Below are 19,675 nucleotides of genomic sequence, written 5' to 3' on the forward strand. Positions count from 1 at the left end.
AAAATACGCTGACAATTTTTTATCTTTCTTTGCTGCCACCACTCAAAACAGAATAAATTCCTTTCCTTTTTTAAAAATTGATTTTCCAGTTTAGCTACATACATGAAAAAAAACAGCAAGTCTTACATCACTGGCTGCAGTCTTACAACCCAGAATAAACTGAACACCATGCTGAAAAGCACGGGATTACCAAGGGCTTGGCATTAGTGGGATACCCTAGGAGAAACAGCCACAGTCAAAAGGAAATTACAGGGTCAGCGAAAGTGGCCACACTGTTGCATGAACTGCCTCAGTGTTACTTCCCAGTAAGTAAGTAGCATCACAACACTTAAGTACAATTAAAGCTTTAATCCAAGCCATCAAATGAAGGACCAGTCCCAAAAGGCATGGACTCACCAGGATACACTTCCTGGCACCCAGGATAGGTGTCCTGAGGACAGGGAGCTCAGGTAGCACACACCTCACTTCACCACACCTTCACTATGTACCTACCACAGGGGAAGCAATGCCACAAATAGCAGGTCTAGTTTAAGGTTCTTACAGCTGTATTTCATCAGGAGTAAGCTCCAATTCTGCAACATGGAGGGCAGATATACATTTTGTTGAAGAGAGATGCCCTCTACTCAACCCAGCCTAAGACCTTCACTTACATGGGGCTGTGATTAGGGGATTCAGGTCATAAGAAAGCAGATCTCATGCTTTAATTCTCTTTCATTTTGGTTGCCTGGATCTCCAGGATGAGCAATATCACATTCCTACAGAAACCCAAGTTCGTGTACACCAGCTCTCTCCCTCAGAAGAGAGAAATGTGTGAGGTTGATCATGATAATCTCCCACCCGAAGATTCTGATGTGCCACGGCACTCTTTCCCCCTGTTGAAAGCTCCAAACAGCAATCCTAGAGCCGGTCTTGCCCCCTCACCTCCACAATCCAGCTAACAATATTACATCAAATTCATTGACACCATTGCATTTGTACCTCCCCTCTGGTAAACCATCCAGAAAGTTGTGCATCCAAAACTACAGCAGCCCACATCCTCTTGCACTCTCAGTTTCCTCCTAAGATCACCCTGCTGAGAATCTCTTTGGCAACATGTCATAGTTGAGATGACCATGCACTCAGAGTGCTTCAATAAAAACTTCAGAAGGCTTCAAGCATCAGCACTGTGCTACCTAGAGGTCTTTCATACCTTTTCTATGTAGTCTCCCATGGGCAGCTCCACACAGGTCTGGCTCTCTCTCCTTCTGCAGTTCCAGCTCGCTAATTCCTGTCCCTAGCACAGCCACCTAACTGTCTGTCCTTGGCATGACCACCTGTCCCTTCCACCTCACAACACAGCCAGCAGACGCCAACTAACTCTCTACCCACTAACTCACTCTTTTATCACACCCATAGCTGTGAGGGCAAGGCTGTTCCCACTCTTTGGTAATTAACACAGCTGCAATATACCGGAGGCAAGATTGCCTTTAGCACTATATCTGTCTTCCCACAGCAACACACAGGTTCAAGACCATCCTAAAACCAATCACGAAAGGATATCAGATTGCAGCCCTTGTTTCATTCTCCTGTAAGCATCATGCAGGATTAATCTCTTGCTAAATGATCTGGGACTATGGTAACACACTCCTAGATTTGTTACGTATTTGTGGCAGCTTTCACTACCTGCAGATCCTGTCCAAAACTACAGAAGAAAAATGTGTGCCCTTGGGAGCTCATAGTCTAAAGGCACGAGGCCAGGAGAAACATTCTGTTCTAATAATGCAGTTCTACAGAGAGCTGGGAAAAAAAAGAAGCCACGTCTGTATGCTTCTCAGAAGCAGATTATGGTTAATAATACAAAGATTACTGACATTAAATGAATTTAAATTCATTCTTCTATCATTCAGAATATTAAGGTTTTTTACCTTCCTCATAGAATCACTCCCATTTGTAGTCAGCCTTCCTTTCTGCCTATCACAAATTTTATTTGAACAATAATCACCACAGTGGACTTCTCCCCCTCGACAGTTTTGTTGTATTAGGAGTCTTTAAAAAAAAGGATTTGAACATTAGTTTAACATAAAAAAATTAGGAAGATAGGATGCTTACAATTGCTGCATAAATCTCTGAAGAAGTTTCTGCAATCCTAACGGGTTCTTTGCCTATCAACAGGCAAGGGGAGAGTCTCACTTGTGCTGTAGTAGTGTCACTCCTGCAGGCAGAACAAGTGGTGTTTAGCCCTGGGCTCTGTCAGGGAGAGGAAGCTGACACTCGCCAGCGTGGAACACACCTAAACACCAGCATGTGTCACAGGCACATGGGACCAACAAAAAAGTGTCTGTTGCTGGTGACCAAAACTTGATTTTAAATTTGAGTCGCTCCTCACTAACATTCACATTGAAATTGAAGACACTAATCTGCACCACTCCACTAGGAATGTAATGGTTTTACAGCCAGCATCAGCAAACTGAAGATGGAGCACAGTAACAGCAGCAAAGCCAAATAGATTTATTTTCATGAGAAAAAACTCCTTTTGAAATTAAAGTTTCAGTTAAACTGTAAAATCCCTCTCCCCAGTCATCATGACAGAGAAATATCGAAGGATGCTCAACAGAAAGCCATCAGACAAGCAAGTCACCAGTCACGTGTTTGCTGCTGAACATCCCGAATGATTGAGCTTAAAAAGCATCTCACAAGTGTTTGAATCTACATTTTACTGAGAGAAAGGGAACTTCATGTTGATGCCTTAAGTTTTAGCTTTCATGCTTTTCAGATTCTGTGCTGCCTAGGGATGTAGTTCTGAGCCTCATATTAAGTGTTAGTAAGCTCTCTTCGCAGAGTAGGTAGACAAAACAAATCCCTTTTCTGATGAAGACCAAGGACAACAAGTTTCAGGCCCAAAAGCATAAACAATGGTGGACTGAAGAAGGAAAACAAGAAGGATGATACTTCACAACCCAAAGCTGTAATTGGACAATTAAACCCCAATATGCAAATGGACCAAAAGTGTAAGACCTCATGACCAGTTGTCCATTTTGTGACCATTTTAAGTCTACCTTGGGTGTAGCCCTGGTCAGGCTCTTGTGCTGCCCAAGGTGTACCCTTAAAGGCCTTTCAATAAATATCTACTTTATTATCTAGCTCTGTTCAGTCTCTGTTCCAGGTCAGCCTTCCCAAGGCATTAATGTCAAAAACCTGCAAATCACTGCCAGTCAGTCCCAAATCTGGCATGCTTGGCTGGACTATGGCATTCCCCACTTGCTCTCCTGGTCCCTACATTGGGAAGTCAAGCCAACACATCCCCACACCTACAAAACCAGAATTAGTGGGCAGTTGTCTGAAATGTAGTGTGTGGTGAATTGCCGCTGCATGGGATCAGTCCAACTCAACTGTCCAGTCCTTTTGTTTCAAAAAGGGAAGTACTCCTGCTAAAAGGCACCTGCCTTAGCTCACGGCCTTATGCAATGGATGCTCTAAGCATTTTTCTAATTAAATCAGTACATGATTATGAGAGTGTTTTACTGAACCAAAAAACCCCAGCACCTTGTGAAAGGCCACCAGAGACTGACTCAGCCTCACCCATGCAGATGCTCTCCGGCAGCACTGGGCATCCTCCAGCTCTGCTTTCACGACCTTTTCCAGCTGACCCAAGCACAGGCTGCATTGGCCCAGGCATCATTCCTGCCCTTTCCCTCAGCCAGGACAAGTGTTCATGAGACTGACAAAGCAGAGGAAAGAGGACAGCAGCAGTGAGGAAAGAGAACACATCTTTCAGTGCCAAAAAACACATGAAGTGCATGAAGGAGCAGGCTTAGCTTCTCATGGCATCCATGAAGCCAAGAAAAGATTTCCACATCTTGTCCCGAATACACACATTCTCCATAAGATGTTTCAAGACCTAGGGGAAAAGTTTATCATGTAAGCTGGCATGCAAAATGGTGGCATCACCCAACTAGGGGCATCTACGACAGTCTCTACACCTGGGCCGAATTTAGAAATCCGGGTATCTCTAGAAAAACAAGATGGGTGGCACTGTACAGAAAATAAATAAATCTGTTATTAAACACATGAGAAGCTTCCCTGTACCTTATTAATAGATCTCAAGGTCTTGTCAGAAGGATAACCTTCCACCTAACACAGGGCACAGAATGAATTTGGCGCTTGGTAGCAGCATCCTCATTCCAACCTTGGTACCTGATCATCAGCTACTGAATGAGTCATATTACAACACAGTCACCAGAGCTGGAAAGTCCCCAACCCAGCAAGTCTTTCCCTTCAGCAAGGTTCATAAAACCTCATGCAGAATCCGCCCTACATGCCATATTCATCTCCACAGTCTCAGAAGAAACATGGATCACAGCTACTCAACCCACTGCTCAGCAGACCCTCAAAATCATGATGAAGGTGGTCAATCCTGTGAGAGAGCCACCCAAGAGAGGTGCCCTGGGCAGACTGGTCCAAGGGAGGGTGCAGTGCAGGCATGGCAAGGAGTGGGGATAACCTGCCTGCATTTCTGAGCAAAGGGGAGAGGCTGGTTGCACCCAGAGGCAACAGGGGAGGTGTCACCTCACTGCGGAGATGCAGGAGGGAAGGGGCTCACTGTTCATCCTGCAGGAGAGCAGCCCACTCTGGTTTCCTTATTTACATGACCTGAAGTGCAGCTTCCTCAAGCACCATGTGAAAGGTGCTGCTTCATTAGCCAGACCACGCCTAGGCACTTGGGACACCGCCAAAGTTAGCTCATTACCGAGGCTCTGCTTAACGAAGGGCACTGAGGTTGTGACACCAAGTGCTTCACTGAGTAATTAGTCAAGCCAAATTCGTCAGTGATGGACTTGGTTTGAGGAACAAGCAGAGTACACAGAATGGAGGCCTATGTTTGTGGATCCAGGAGTCAAGTGCAAACGCAAGGTGGAGATTGTCGCTACTGAGTACGGACGGCATGGGAGTAACGACATGACTCTCAGCGTAGAGCAAAAATGAGAGCAATCTTTATTTTCCAAGTTCTCCTTTTATACAGTACTTCGGTACAATTCATATGATTGGTCGTTAGAGCCTACACCTCTTTGTACACATCCTTGCCCAGTAAACAAGTTGGAAAAACACCACCTGCTGATGGTTTTTCACTTCCCAATGTATCTGAAATGCAATACAAGCCCCCTGGGCCAGCACTGCTTATTACTATTTATATAAAAATGTTCAGACTATATTTGAAAAGAGCTCACTAATACCTGGTATGGCCATAAAAAGATTTATCCATCCTGACTTGCTGGCTGCAGAGTAGGAGATCCTACAACTGAGCAACTTAATAGTGATCAGCATTGATTAGGAGTTTTGACCAGATTTTGGGGAGAGAAACCCAAACATCACTGCTGCCCAACCAGGGAAGAGCCCAAAGAGCCTGATCCTCTCTTCTCCATCAGTTTTGCACCCTATGGCCTGCGGTAACATTTTGCATGCTGTGGACTAAGCCGGTGCTCTGGAGAACAACTCCCAGCAGCAGCCCGGCAGTTGGCCATGGCTCAGAGCTTGTCCTTTACCGAGCAGGATTCCCCATCAATGACATGGGGATGTTTTACAGCTCACCATTCCAGCCTTTACGACCCCTTTAACAACTGGTCCATTAACCCACACAGGCTCCTCCCAGCATCACAGCCCTGCATTATGCAACCACACCTCACCACCACACAGTCCCGGAATCTTCCACCAAAACATTACCAAACGCTTCACAAGCACCAATGAATTAAGTCCCAGCATCCAATTAACTCCAGGAGCAGAGAAGCAGGCTGAGGTGTCCCCATCTCCCTGTGAGCCTGCTGAGGAGTCAGGCATGGCAGACAGACCTGCCAGCTCCCTCCCTCTGCTCAGCTACAGACCTGTGAGATATTTCAAAGGCTCTTTCCAAAACAGTAGGAAAGGAGAAAAAAAAAAGGTTTCTGTTTTCCTTGAAAAGCATTGAAAAGCAGGTCGTGCAACAAAGTGCTAATAAAGGTTTCACCATCCAAACTAAAAGTCAAAGGCAGCAATGAAGTGTGTCTGAAATATAAGAAACATGTTGGCACGGTGTGAAATTTATTGCTGCCTAGCAGAATGAAGCCAAACATCTTAATATGGAAAAACACCGCTACTTTTGACCCAAACAGATTTGGAACAGGAATTAAAAACAAATCACCCAGCTGTGACCTCCCCACACTAAGAGGAGCAGCAGCCAGTGTTTCCTGCCCATCCTTACCCTGTCCATGGCTGCCACAGTTGGCACGCTGTTTGCTCAGGGGCCACTCCCACCTAAAACAGTTTGTCTTTAAAGCTGTTGTAGGCAAGATCAGGCCTTTATTGAAGAGGATTCAGCTGGGAAGAGCTAGGAAAATGGAACTGCAGGAATCACCCCAAATTCTGCATCCATTTGCAAACTGCACAGGGACAGGCTCCCTTAAAAGGAGATTCCCCTTCTTTCAGTGGTTCTACATTTTCACCAGCCAAATTCCTGACTCAGGACAGGCATATTTCAGGAGTTAATTTTGGTTTTACTACATCATCCCCAGCAAACCCTGAGAAATTAAGTCAAGCCTCAGTTGGCTCAAAACATAATTGCATTTCTCTTAAATAATAACGTTGCTTTTTTTTTTTTAGCTTGTGCATATTACATACTAATTATATTTTAAAGCTTTCATTTGCAGCTACAGGAATAACCCAGAAAGACATACAGAAGACACACAGATGAGCTAATTTTCAAATCATCACTTGATGAAGGACATGAAGCTTTAAAAAAAGACAGACCAAAGGACTTGGAAAAAAAATGAAACATGCAAAACTGAAAGTCCATTATCTCTTTTGCTAAAGCCAGTAACTCAGTGCCAAAGAGAATGGATTTAAGACCTCAGCAGAGCAAATGCTGAATATCACACACGTAATGCAGCAGAAAATGTCATTTACACAATTGCTACACACTGAACAGCAGCTCAGAACCTGGTATTCTGACTAAAATTCTGCTTTCAGCAAATCTCATAAGTACCATTTTTATCAGCTCAAGCAGATTTTTCCTAAAAGATTTTAAAAGATTACATGCCAGGTGTAGAATACTTCATAAAGCAGAATTTTTGCCTTGCATGATTTTTAATTTTTTTTTAATATATAATAGCAACCAGCAAATTACAGCCATTAGTACGACACTGCCTTCACAGCAGATTTATGGCAGCATTACCAAAAGCAGAATTTCATCCAACAACACTTCTGGATAACACAGATGTAATAAACGCCAAGCGTTTGTTTTTTGGAATTTATAAAAGTTTAATAAAGATAAAATGGTTATAAAAATAATAATACAAATATAGTAATAAAGGTTAAACAATTAGAGTTAGGACAATTAATGAGACAATAACAGCAAAGAATTACAGCCCGGGCTGGGTACCTCTTCCTGGACCAAAGTGAGCCAGGAAAAGGACCCCATTAAAAGAGAATTTACTCCTTAAGAGGAGTAACCTCATGATTATGCATATTTTATTTAAAACAAGAAATTCGCCTGGTATTTGTCAAAAACTTTCTGTTAATCCCTAGGTGCCTTTGAGTCTAAGTCAGGCTTGAAAAAGTTCGTTTCTGTTGATAAGGAGAGCCATAAATTCTTCTCCACTGGAAAATTTAGGGGTCTCTGTAATTGTTATCTCTGTGCAAAGAATTTCTTGATTATCTTCTCCTTTTCTTGAGCCAAAAAAAAGAATATCTCACACACATAGTTTCTATTTTAACCACTAAAGCTTGATTTTAATTACACTACTACATTTACTATATTATTGAAATGTTAATACAGCATAACTTTCCAACCTAGCATAATACATATAGTAAATATCTGCGTAGAGCCATATAATATGCATTTTTCACAACAGACATCTGCAGAACCAAGGGGGAAAAAAGCACATAAGCATGCACAACCACACATTTTGTGCATTACCATCCAAGACTTTTACAAGGATGAGTGTTTTGTGGCACTGTTCTGCAAGACAGTACCCTGAGCATGCACAAGGGTATGGTACACTCTTCTGCACACAGCGACCTCCAGTTCTACCTCATATTCTTTTAAATCCCTCACCTTCATGCTCCTAAATACAGCTTTGGCAGAGGAGCTGCACTTGCAAGGAAGAAAACTCACCCACACTCCTGTTACAGTGCTACATGAAATCCTCCCTCTGCCCCAGCAAGCTCCCAGCAAAAATATCCAAGTTTATCACGCAGTGGAAAGAACAATAAGTGTGAGTCTGAAAAGGCAGTCAGAAGTACCGCCAAATAATCAGAGCTTTCCAAAAAAAAGGCCCTCCCTTAGGAAGCCTGCCAATCAAGCTCGATCATGAGGCTGTTTTCCGAGGGTGAATAGAGTTCTTATTGACACAGCTTCTGTCTGCAGCATGCAGCCCTCCACAAGGCTTTCAAGAGCAGATTGGATTACACAGACACATTCTCTCTGATTTTATGCATTCAGAAGCCCTCAGACATAAAATACCTGGCTAAGAAGGCCACCGCTTTTTCAGCTTGCTATCGGCCTACATGCTTTTACAAAAAAAACCCCAGGCAAACAGATCCTGGCAAACTTGGGCTCCCAAGGCTCTCATCCTCACTCAGCAGGGCCTTATAATTTGCAGGCCAATCCACAGATTTGCTCCATGTGAATAATACAAGACAACTCATTCCCATGGTGAGTACTTAACATCAGAATGAGAGAAGGGGAAAAACAAATATCTGCTGACACTATTTAAAATGGGAGATGATAACATCGCTCTGGGTAGACAATCCTTCCTTGAAGATGGCATGGAAAAAGGGGAGGATACACACCTTTCAAAAGAACAACACACTGCACAGCTTAGCAGGCAAGAGGTGGCCAACTGCAAAAGCATCACAAGCACAAATTCAGATAAATCATCTATCCAGGGGCAGCAATTTGCACACATGGAAATCTGGAGAAAACAAACTCAAAGGATCCATTTATACAATTTCTATACTTAGGGGGCACAATAAGGAATTCCATTTCAGCAGCAGACACAGACAGAAAGTCTGGGGAACCTGTGGTGTTGCATTAGAGGTGAACAGAGAATTATGAAATGTTTTATTATAAATGCTCCAGCTTAAAAACTGAATTTCAGCAAAAGAGACAAGTCTGTGCTTAAATCATATGACAAATTAGAAACTGAGCATTGCCCAAGAGATGGATGCATGCATTGCCCAGAGGTCTGGACTACACCAATTGAAAAGAAGCTCACAATCCCCTCCTCCAAAAAACAGTCTAAAAAGCAAACCAGTACATTACACATGAGTAAGTGGATCCCTATCATCTAAAAAGGAACTCCTGCATCAACTCAGACACACTGAATTGAAACTTCTCACTGAAATATTACATATGGCAAATACAGACTATCAAGCAAGCTTGAGCTTCAGAGCTTTTAAGGGATTTTAAGAGAAAACACACACTGTTCAGTAAAGACATCCTCTCTTCCCTGCTTCCAAGCTGTAGTCGCTCCCCAACCAAGATTTTCTAGCATTTTGCAAAAGATTTTTCTCACATTTTCCCTGATGGCTGCTAGGAGGCTGGACCTGGGCAATGGAAATGCAAGATGCCATGTCTATCTGACATGACAGTTCTTTGGTTGAATGTTTACACTGTTTTCAAAGCACACCAAGAAAGCCATCACTCCTGACTGCCTTTGGATATCGAGATCTAAGCAAACTGTGCTTTTCAGTGCTCAGCCTCCCTCTCAATGAGCAGCCTCGTGTTTCTAGTACTCAGTTTCCACACATGACGTCTAGTATGTTCATGATCCAAAAAGCCTGCTCCTATGAATGCTCCATACTCTTTCCCAACACATCTGAGTCATGCAATGGTTCACTCCACTGACAAAGCCAAGTTGTCACCACCAGCACAAAGGGGTGTCCTACTGTGGGCATGTAGTGGTTTCACGTTTGCTAATTCCTGTTTCTCAAAATTAGTGTAGTGGTTTGAGTGTCTACCAGAATCATTTACTCTTTTTCTGCTGTGAGATAGTGAAATGGGGCGGAAAGAACTCCACAACTAATAATAGTTGCTAGAGCGGTATGTATTTTAATTGACGTCGAGATGCGTGGGGAATAATAATTTCTCCAAAGACATGCAGGGACACCAGAGAGCTTGCCCCCCCCTATTATTCCCTGAGGTCTTACATATGCATGGCATTGCACAATCCACCTCATATATATTCATTCCCTGGCCCCGCCCATCCTCACCTCATATGGTAATTAACTCCACGCCCTTCTGGGCATGCTCGGTTCGTTGTGGTGGTCTCTGAGGGTCTCCAGAAGATGAAGGAAATGAAGTCTTCCTCAGCGAACTCTTCACCCTTATCTCCTTTGCATGTGCTTTGGCTCTTTTGGCACTTTTTCAAGGCAAGGAATCAGTCTCTGCCGGCTAAGAGTCTGTGTTTTTCTCTTTATCTGCATTCTTAGACTTGTTACCTTGCTGTGTTTAGGTTAGTCCTTCTTATCACCGAGGGGCCCCAGATGCTTTTACTGCCTTAAAATATGTAAAGAGTAACAGACACAGCACTCGATATTCACTAAATGGCTTCTAAAATGTAATTTAGAATACGTTCTAAAGCAGTATTTAAAATACATTCTAAAATACAGTGTATGCTTTTAAGTTTACTACAAAGACCAGCTAGAGTTTTCAAACCTCTGTCTCATCCCCCCTCTTTTCCATAGACTTAGTAATTTTTTTACTACTACTGGGTTTTTTTTTTAGCTCTGACTATTTTGATAATTTTTTTAACAATATCTTATGTTTTAGATAATGAGGTTAAAATTGTTATTTGCTTTAACATCTTTTAGTTTTATATCAGTACTATAATAGATATTATTAAATTTATACTAATTAATATTAGTAAAATAATGATGAGGTGACGGTGTTTAAGACTAGTTGCTGTTGCTGACTATTTAAAGAGCGTATCCCACCAGTTGTGGTTTGCATCTTGCTTTACTTTTTGTAGGACTTTATTTTTTTTTTGTATTATGTTGGACAGTTATTAAGGGTTTTTTTCTGTTCTATTGAATTTCTTTTATAATTTTTATTAAATCTTTATGTTTTATTAATTGCTTTACTAGGGTTAGGTTCATTCTAATAAGCGTGGGTAACAATATGTGATAGGATGTATAATTATACTTGATCAACTGGTGGGATACAACTGGTGCTAAATATGAAAAGTTACACTTGACAATCTTAAAATTGTAGATATAAAAATTAGAATGATCTTTAGTAGGTAAGGATACATTGTTTTTATTTTTCTTTATAAATGTAAAAGCAGTTTTTAAGTATATACAACTATGGCTAATGTATAGAATTATAGTCTTTTGGTTAGTACTTGGGTGAATTTTAAAATGGTAGAGGTTTTGTTTAGCGTCTAGACATATGTTTTGGGCATTAATTGTGTTACTCTCATATAAATGTTGCTCTTGAGTAGTGTAAGATTTTAAATTTACAGTTTGCTACTTTTTGTTCACTATTTGAGCTTATAATTTATGTTTAATGGGATAGAGTACTATGTTTCTATGGTTTAATCTTAATGGGATGATGGGGTGAATTACATAGGTTGTGGTATTGCGTATAGTAAGTACAAAGGCAGTGGCCGTGTTGGCAGTGGGATCAGAGGTAAAATTTACTAAGGTCTACTAGGACTGGAATTTTCTTTTAAAGTCTTTAGTATTACCTTAAATAGCTTTTTGGACTTTAATTGGAAAGACACTTTTACTTTTTTTTCTTATGATTAAGGTAGTGGTTGATTGCACTTACAGTTGTGCTTACATATAACTGAAAGCTAGAGATGTATTATCTTGAGTTACATTAAGTGTCGTTATTCCATGCCGTCCAAAAACCATAACGGCAACCAGTGAGGACAGCACAACTGGCACCCCATAAGCCTCCCACAGACTGCTACACCTTGTGGGACCCCCATCTCCCATCTTACATGGAGGTAAAAGGCTTACAGGGAGGGAAACTCCCAGTAAGGGGACTGGCTTACTGGGACTGAGCGATGGACTAACATCTATCATCACAAGTCTCTTCATTCTTCATGGGAGGGAGTTTTTAAGAGCTACAAGCAGCTAGTCTGCCGGCAAAAGGACCATGCTGGGGACTCTTATCAACTCTCCTGACACGGCTGCTGCAGCTTATGGACGGTACAGCCCTAGCAGCTACTTATGGACAATTATGGACGATTTGCATGCAGAGTGTCGGTGCCCTAGATCAGTGGTCCTTCCGCCTGTGAACCTCCATGTTCTTCAGTTTCTGTGAAGCTACCCATATCTTTCCTTACCCTTTGTTCCTAAGAGTGCGGCAAGAAGTGAAAACTGCCAGGATGTCTTGGAGCTGCTACCGTCTCTCTGTCACCCCGTGCCCCTCTCCATCCCATCCCCCTTTCCCTGAAGACAGGACAAAGGTCAGAACCCGTCCAGAGGTGACGCGGGACTGCTATCATCCTCCTGCCGTCCTGTGTCCTCCTTTGCCCCATGTCTTTCCATATTCCCCGTTCCCTGCCCAGGAAAGCAGTGGCCACGCTGACTGGCACTCCTCCCAAAAATGGCGCTTACCACGTGGTTTTTGAGATCCCCTTTTTCCCACCGAACTCCTTCTCTTCCAGTCCCAAGTCTTCCCTTCCTCTCCCACCTACCTCCTCCCCTTCCAGCCACGCTGTTGCAGCTGGCCCCGCCCCAAGCCCGCATGGCAGCCAGCCTGCGGAGGGGCCGACCCTGGGCCCGCACGGCAGCAAGCTGGCAGAGGGGCTGACCCCGGGCCCACATGGCAGTGAGCCGGCGGGGGTGCTGACCCCAGGCCCATGCAGCAGCAGAGGCGTGGGGGGGTTAGTCAGCCGAGAGAGGGCTGAGCCCTGCCGTGCTGTTGCTGGCCCCACCGTTGCTGCTTTCACTGTTCTTTGCTTCACAGTCATCATCACTAATCCAACAGAGTAACACCACAACACCAGTACCAAAGTCAAGACCAAACACTAAGGACTATGCCCCTTGTCAAGAGGAGACCAAAGAACTGCATCCCTTCTGGTAAGAAGACCAAAAGCCAAAGGAGATTGAACTATTAACTCATTAAATGAAAATGTATTCATTTAATTCAGTATAATCATTTCTGTTACTCTATCCTCTGTAATTAAGTCTCAAATGCCTTTTCATTGCTTGTTAATTCAGCTTAATAATGTTCATTTTAGTTTTGTAAACTATGAAGTCATATTCCTGAGAATCCCCTTATTATGAGTTATTCAACACACCTTTCAAACAATTTATAAATGGAGGAGTTGTGAGTGTTCCTGTTTCAAGGTCATTAGAATCTGATCCTACTTTCCTCGTGTTAAACCCTCCTCTGATCCAGACCCTAAAACTCCACCCCTACAACACCTGATAAATCCCCATGACCAGGCTCCTCTACCCTCGTCTTCTTCGCTTTCCTTTCCCTCCCCAGTCCTGGGAGAAATAAAATGGATCTTCGTACTTAACCAAAGAGACTTGTCTCGTCCGTTTTCCCTGCTGGCGGCTGTACCTCCCTGGACACAATGGTCACTGTTGCCATATGATGCAACAGTGTAACTTAGGTTTGAATTTGAGTACTGGTGTAGGTTGTAACAGGCTTAGTTTCGGCATTTATTTTAAATTTGAATGAAAGCTTAATAATACTATGGGTCTAAAGACAAATTACTTTTACAGTTTGTATTAAAGTAAAATTATACTAACAGTCTAATTCTTTTGAATGATTATAAATCTCTTGGTGTTGGTTTGTAGGAGAGGCTGAGATATTGATTTGAACTGCTTTCTTATGGATAGTCTTATTATCTGGCATTTTATCACAACTACTAATAATAGGGGGGGCAAGCTCTCTGGTGTTCGTGCGTGTCTTTGGTGAAGTTATTCCCCACACATCTCGACATCGATTAATATACATACCGCTCTAACAACTATTATTAGTTGTGGAGTTCTTTCCGCCCCATTTCAATATGATTAGGAGAAAAGCAAAGCAGGCTCAAACATAAAAGGTATAAAGATAGGTTTATTAACAAACACCAAAAGAAGAAAATGAGAATCAAAATGAAACCTCCAAAATACTTTCCCCTCCCCACAAACTGTTCACTTTCCCACTAACAACATAAAGAGACAAAACCTGGAACTCTTAGTCAGTTTATCACCCATAAAAGAGTCTTTCATCAGTTCATTTAGAGAGAGAAGTCTCTTTTAGTCTGCCATGGAATTTTCCCACTGACAACATAGAACAGTTTTCTTGTGGGTTTTAATTCTCACAAAAAACAGCCGCCCGGGAACCTGCTTTTGTCAAGTCCCTCCCATTGGCAGCTTTCCCACCAGCTGCATATGGGTCATGGATGCTCTTGGGGTATCATTTTTAAAAATGAACGGTTTCAAACGCAAAGGATTTTCTTCATCTCATGGAACAGAGGTCTCCTTTTCCCTGGGGCAGAGAGCTTCATATCTCATCTCTCTCCCTCTGTTCAAACTTCTCATAAAAATCACAGCTTCTCATGGGATCATAGCTACTTCAATGTTCACTTAGTCCATCACAAATACCTTTGCTCCAGTCCACAATCTGAACAATCTTATTTTCCCCAATGCATATTTTTCACGATTTAAAGGGATATTCTAGCATATTACAGTCTGTTACCATGGCTCACAAGACTTTCAGCCCAAAAATCAAGGCATCTTCTCCATGTTCTCATCACTTAGGATCTTTACTCTTTCTCTCTCTTCACTGGCTTCAGTTTCATGCTGTGTCTCTCCACATCTCACTTTGACTATTTTCCTCTCACTTGGGGAAAGGGTTAATGTCCTCAGGTCTTAATTTATGCAGTGAAAGAGTTAACATCTCGCCTGGGTCTGTCTTCCTTGGGCTTCGGCTCACGGTGATGGATTTCAAAGCCCACGCTGATGGAGGGGGGGAACTCACCCCAAGAGATCGATCAGAGCGGCCCAGAGAACTGGTGGTCAGAAATCTCAGCAGCCAGGACAGGCTGATGGACACTTCTCCCACCTCTTGCTGGTACTAGAGTGGCCCCAGCCCAGCTTGGGCCCAGAGCTGTTATCAGGGGCCCAGTAGACACCTCTGTCGGCCCAGGCTGTCGGCTGGGCAAGCTTTAAAGTTGGCTAGATGTTAGTAGCCAGGGCCTCCCTTCTCCCCCCCCCCACCGGCAGCTGCTGGGACCTGGGGCCTGGCTCAGCCCTGCCAGGGCTGCAGCAGTGGCAGAGCCTGGCCAGGCCACTCCAGGCCTGGGGTGGGGGGGGGGGGTGGGGGGAGGGGGGCCGTGGCAGAGTGGGGCTGGCCCTGCTGTTCCTGTTACCTCTCTCCAAGGCCAGAAGAAAGAGAGAGATTCCCGGGAGTTCTCTGATTTCAACCCTATGTGTTTGAAGAGGCGTGTCACCTTCCTAATGGCTATATTAGCTGTCAATTTTCATGCCTAGTCACTAACTGGTTTTGCTATAACTTCCTCGGAAGAATCACTTCCTTGCTAAACCAACACAGGGCATCAGTCACCAAATCCTAACTGTACATTCATCAGCTTCACCTGTGCCTGCATTCGCCACAAAGAAAATCTTCATTTGTTTTCAAGCTCCTGACTGAGCTGCAGGCACTGGTGACTAAACCAGCCATGGTTTGACTTGTGCCTTTAGGAAGATCCATTTGCCAGACATTAGCAATGCAGTTATGCTGTGGCCCAGCCTCATCCTGTCCTTCCTGGGCCCCCCAAGTCCTTGTGCCAACACAACCATTTCTGTGGCCACATGGAGAAGCTGAGTGATGGTTAAAATGAGTGTCCTCTTTTTTCTTGTTATTCAGAAAGATTATTCTTAAATCACAAGGATGGAAGAGTATGGAGGAAAAGGCCAGAAGCAGCATCACTTCCACCACAGCACCAGCTTCACAACTGATTTGCAAGCCATTTGCAAGTAAGAAAGCCAGCCTCTCTCTGCAGTCACAAGTTTTTAAGTTGCACTTTGAGATTCCCTAAATGTGCAGAACAGCCCCTCAAAACTTCACGTCTAATAGCATCATAAGTGCAAAATTCTAAGCTCCACATATTCCTCTTGCCAAGATGGGACAAGCCCAGGTGAAAATTTCTAGGTCTGTAAAATTCTAAGAATAACATTTGAGGCTTATGCCAGCCATTCCTCAACAGAGAATAAGAGGGCAGAGCAGGCTCCCATTGCTTGTGATATGGAACTTGGCACAAAAACCACCAGAAAATCCTCTGTGTGGATTCAACATCTCAGAGGGACAACTGCCCAGCATCCCTACTGTCAGTAACCTTCCTGCAGCACATGGTCCAGCACTGGGAGGGAGGAATGACAGGTCTAGATCCACTCCCTCTTTTTCCATGTGGGTCCCTCACTCCCTCACAGAAATGGAAAGGATGTGGCACCCTAAATTCTGCTGACCTGGCCAGATGATGCAGGAGGCTGAGCAGGACAGTTTACAGCACTGTGGGGCTAATTCCCTTGCTGACCACCAGGTCTGCTTTGGGTCCCTGTCAACATATCCCAAAAGGCCAATAAGGCAGCACCAGATCTGCAGTGGCCACACAGCTGTAAACAGGCTGAACCAGGTGCACACATAAAACTCAGCTGCTCCTAGGAAGGTCAATTGAGCCTGAAGTAGACTGCTCCTTCTGCTATCAGCACATCCCATAATACCTAGAAGCTTCAACACAGTCCATTGTCTTTGAAAGAGAAACACTCAAAACACTGAAATAGTTTTCAAAACTTTTCTGGGCCATCTCTACTTTAAAATTACTTCATTTAAATATGTAACATGTCTATATATATATACACAGACACCAAGGGAAACTATCACCCATGAGCAGAGCTGGTGCCCACACACTGACCTCTGCACAGCCTCCCAGGTCTGCCTGTGCAGCTCCACACCACTACAACCCTACAGCAAACCAGAGCCACTTGAAGCCATCCCAAGAAGATCCTGCCCGACTGGCAGGAGCACTGAAAAGACCACAGCCTGCAGGCTCTCCACCAGACTTGCTAACACTCATCTTTCTTGGGGTTTGGAGAGTAATGGGGGCAGGGAAGTTTCAAGTCCGAATTACATAGTCCTTTAAGTCCTTCACTTCTGCACAAAGCTGAACCCCCAAGTCCTCCCCTTCAGGATTTTTTCCCTCACAGGACCGAAATGCATGATTTAGATGTTCATTAGTAAAATAAGCTCCAAGGAGCATGACTGTGCCATGTACTGCGTTTCTCCAACCTGGAGAGCAGCACCACGGCAGCCTCCACATACTACCTCAACAGCAAAACACCCACAAGGAGGACCAAAGGGGGAAAACATCTCTGCAACCCCATGGAAGCTGCTCTATGGAAACTTTAACTGCATTACTTCTGCTTCTGTATAATCCCAGAATAACTAGCTTAATACAGACTGCTCCAACTCAGGTATTCAATAGTTTCTTCATGGTATAGACTATAACCTCACTCTAATTACAGGATCATGTTACATGTCCAACAACTGCTGCAATTTGGTCTTGCCTGATACACCCCAGCTGAAAATTACTCATCCCACCTCTCACTCTCTTACTTTTTGGCAACCTTTGAATGGAGGCTGGGATACCTAGCAACACCGCAGCATCTGACATGCTCGCACCCCAAGCCCCATAAAGATTAAGTCATTATTTCCTTGTGGTAACAAAGGCAATGACTTCCATCAGTGCAGAATAAACTAGTTTTAGGCAAATAGCACAGACACGACACTACTGTTTATACACTTCTCTATGCAAACGCAATATAGGATCATTGCTAAGAGCCACAACACCACAAATTTGCATGTTGCTCCCCGAGCCCGGTGCTGATCACACACGAAGCCTATTTGAGCAAGAAGGGATTTTTCAGAGGCAAAAGCTGCAGGACCAGTCAGTCGGACTTTCACTACCTCAAAGGCAGGGAATGTTCCTTACAGCAGCACATGTCTTGCCTTTGAGCTCAAAACTGCATCCGTGGCTCCCACTGACATGAAACGGGAAGGTTTTCTCCCCGCAGCCGCTCGCCCGCGCCTGAGCCGAATGTTAACAGGTCTCTGTCTCAGCGCCGGCCTCGCCACCGCCTCATGCTCGGCCGGGGAATGTTCCGCTGCCCGAGCGGACGAGCTGTACGGCCATGGCTCGGCGATGATTCAGCAAGGGGGTGGCTCCCGGTGAGAAGGCACACCTCCTGCGAGCTGTCACACCGCGGGGCCGGGGCAAAATGGGAGAGAACTTGGTCTATCATGGCTGCACTTTCCAAAATGCGTAACCTGGGCTGGTAGGAGCGAGGGGGGCGAGGGGAGAGGCGGCAGGGAGGCTGGGAGGGTGTGTTTCCATCAGCAGGCACATGGGAATAATTGAAGGAAACATCTCGAGGTTTTTACCGATGGCACATAAAAATGGAGAAGAAAGAAAAAAAAAAAAGCCAAACACTTTGGCAGCCAGCATCAACTTCGCCAGGCTGTGTTCTTTGTTTCTAGGCAGACTCCAGTGCAGTGGCAAGAATGAACAAATGCGCATGTCTTCATAAGAGTCAGGAAAAAAAAAATTAAAAAAAAGAGGAAAGGAAAAAAATCCCCCCTCCGGCCCCTCTCTCGCCGCTGCGGCGGTCGGAGCCCTCCGGAGACTTTGAGCTGCTTTTCCAGAAGTAAAACTCCGCTTCCCGCTGCTCCGAGCAGGGGTTTGCCACGCTACCAGGCGTCCAGGGCTACGGCAGCGCCTGCAACACTTTCGGCGGCAAAAATTAGTTCTGGTGTGGGTTTTGTGATTTTTTTTTTCCTATTCAAGAACAGAACGCCGCCTCCGCCACGCTCCAACCGCGCCAGCTGCCCTCCGCAGCCGCCCGCCGGAGCGGAGCCCGGGCCCGCCGCCGCCAGACAAAGGAACCGCGCCAGCACCCGCGGCCAGCCCGCCTGCGCTCCCAGGACAGCCGCCCGCTGGACCGGAACCAGCCGCCGCCGCGCCCCCTCCCCGGAGCGCGCCCCCCGTCCCCGGGCGCCCGCGGCTCGGAGCGGCACCGAGCGCCCCGCGGCCGCCCCGGCCTTACCTCACAGCAGCGGCGGCACTCGCAGACAGCGGTGGCCGCTCCGTGCCACGCGCGATGGCGTGGGGCGAGCCACGGGGACCGGTTTAGCGCGGGGGCCGCCTGCGCGCCGCCATTTTAACGCCTCCCGCCCGCCCTCCGCCCCCCCTCCGCCCCCCTCTCCCCCCCTCTCCCCTCCTCTCCCCGCGGCCACGCGCGGCGTGGAAATGCCACTCAGCGTCCCCCCTCGTCCTCCCCGTCCCCGCCGTTACATTGACGCAGTGGCTCCTGGTCGCCGGGCCCGCCGTGGCAGAGCTATCTCAGCAGGGCAGCAGCAGCAGCCACCGCCGTCATGGCCCCTCCGCCGCCGGGCGCACATGGTACGCTCCGGGGCTGCGCCGCGCCGCGCCGCGCCCCGCCGGCCGCGCGCCGCCCGGCTGCTGCCATGGTAACCGCACCGCGACCCCCGCCCCGCCGCGACCCGTGAGACGCGCCTCGGGGACGCTGCTCCCGCCGCTGGCCGGGATGCCCGGGCACCTCCCGGCATCCGCACCTCTGCCCGGCGCTATGCACAGAGCCACCGCGCTCCCGCACTGAGCCCACCTGTCCCCAAAGCCACCGCCACCTGCTGAGGGGC

The 19,675-nt window shown here is 45.7% G+C and overlaps 1 protein-coding gene across 9 annotated transcripts in view; it reads right to left on the minus strand.

Annotated features, from left to right (window-relative positions):
* The window catches only part of LOC134565281 (muscleblind-like protein 3), a 124,142-nt gene extending 104,702 nt beyond the window's left edge, over positions 1-19,440 (minus strand). For 4 of the 9 annotated variants that reach the window (XR_010083854.1, XM_063424800.1, XM_063424798.1 and 1 more), the window contains exon 1: positions 19,063-19,195. The gene's annotated coding sequence lies outside the window, so the exon portion shown is untranslated. Of the gene's footprint in view, positions 1-8,122; positions 8,169-10,221; positions 13,012-19,062; positions 19,202-19,310 lie in introns of those variants that run through there. The other 5 variants (XM_063424802.1, XM_063424796.1, XM_063424801.1 and 2 more) reach the window with 5 other exon arrangements.
* Between the last annotated feature and the right edge of the window lie 235 nt (positions 19,441-19,675).

This window comes from Prinia subflava (genome assembly GCF_021018805.1).
Source record: "Prinia subflava isolate CZ2003 ecotype Zambia chromosome W unlocalized genomic scaffold, Cam_Psub_1.2 scaffold_54_NEW, whole genome shotgun sequence".
NCBI classification, from domain to species: domain Eukaryota; kingdom Metazoa; phylum Chordata; class Aves; order Passeriformes; family Cisticolidae; genus Prinia; species Prinia subflava.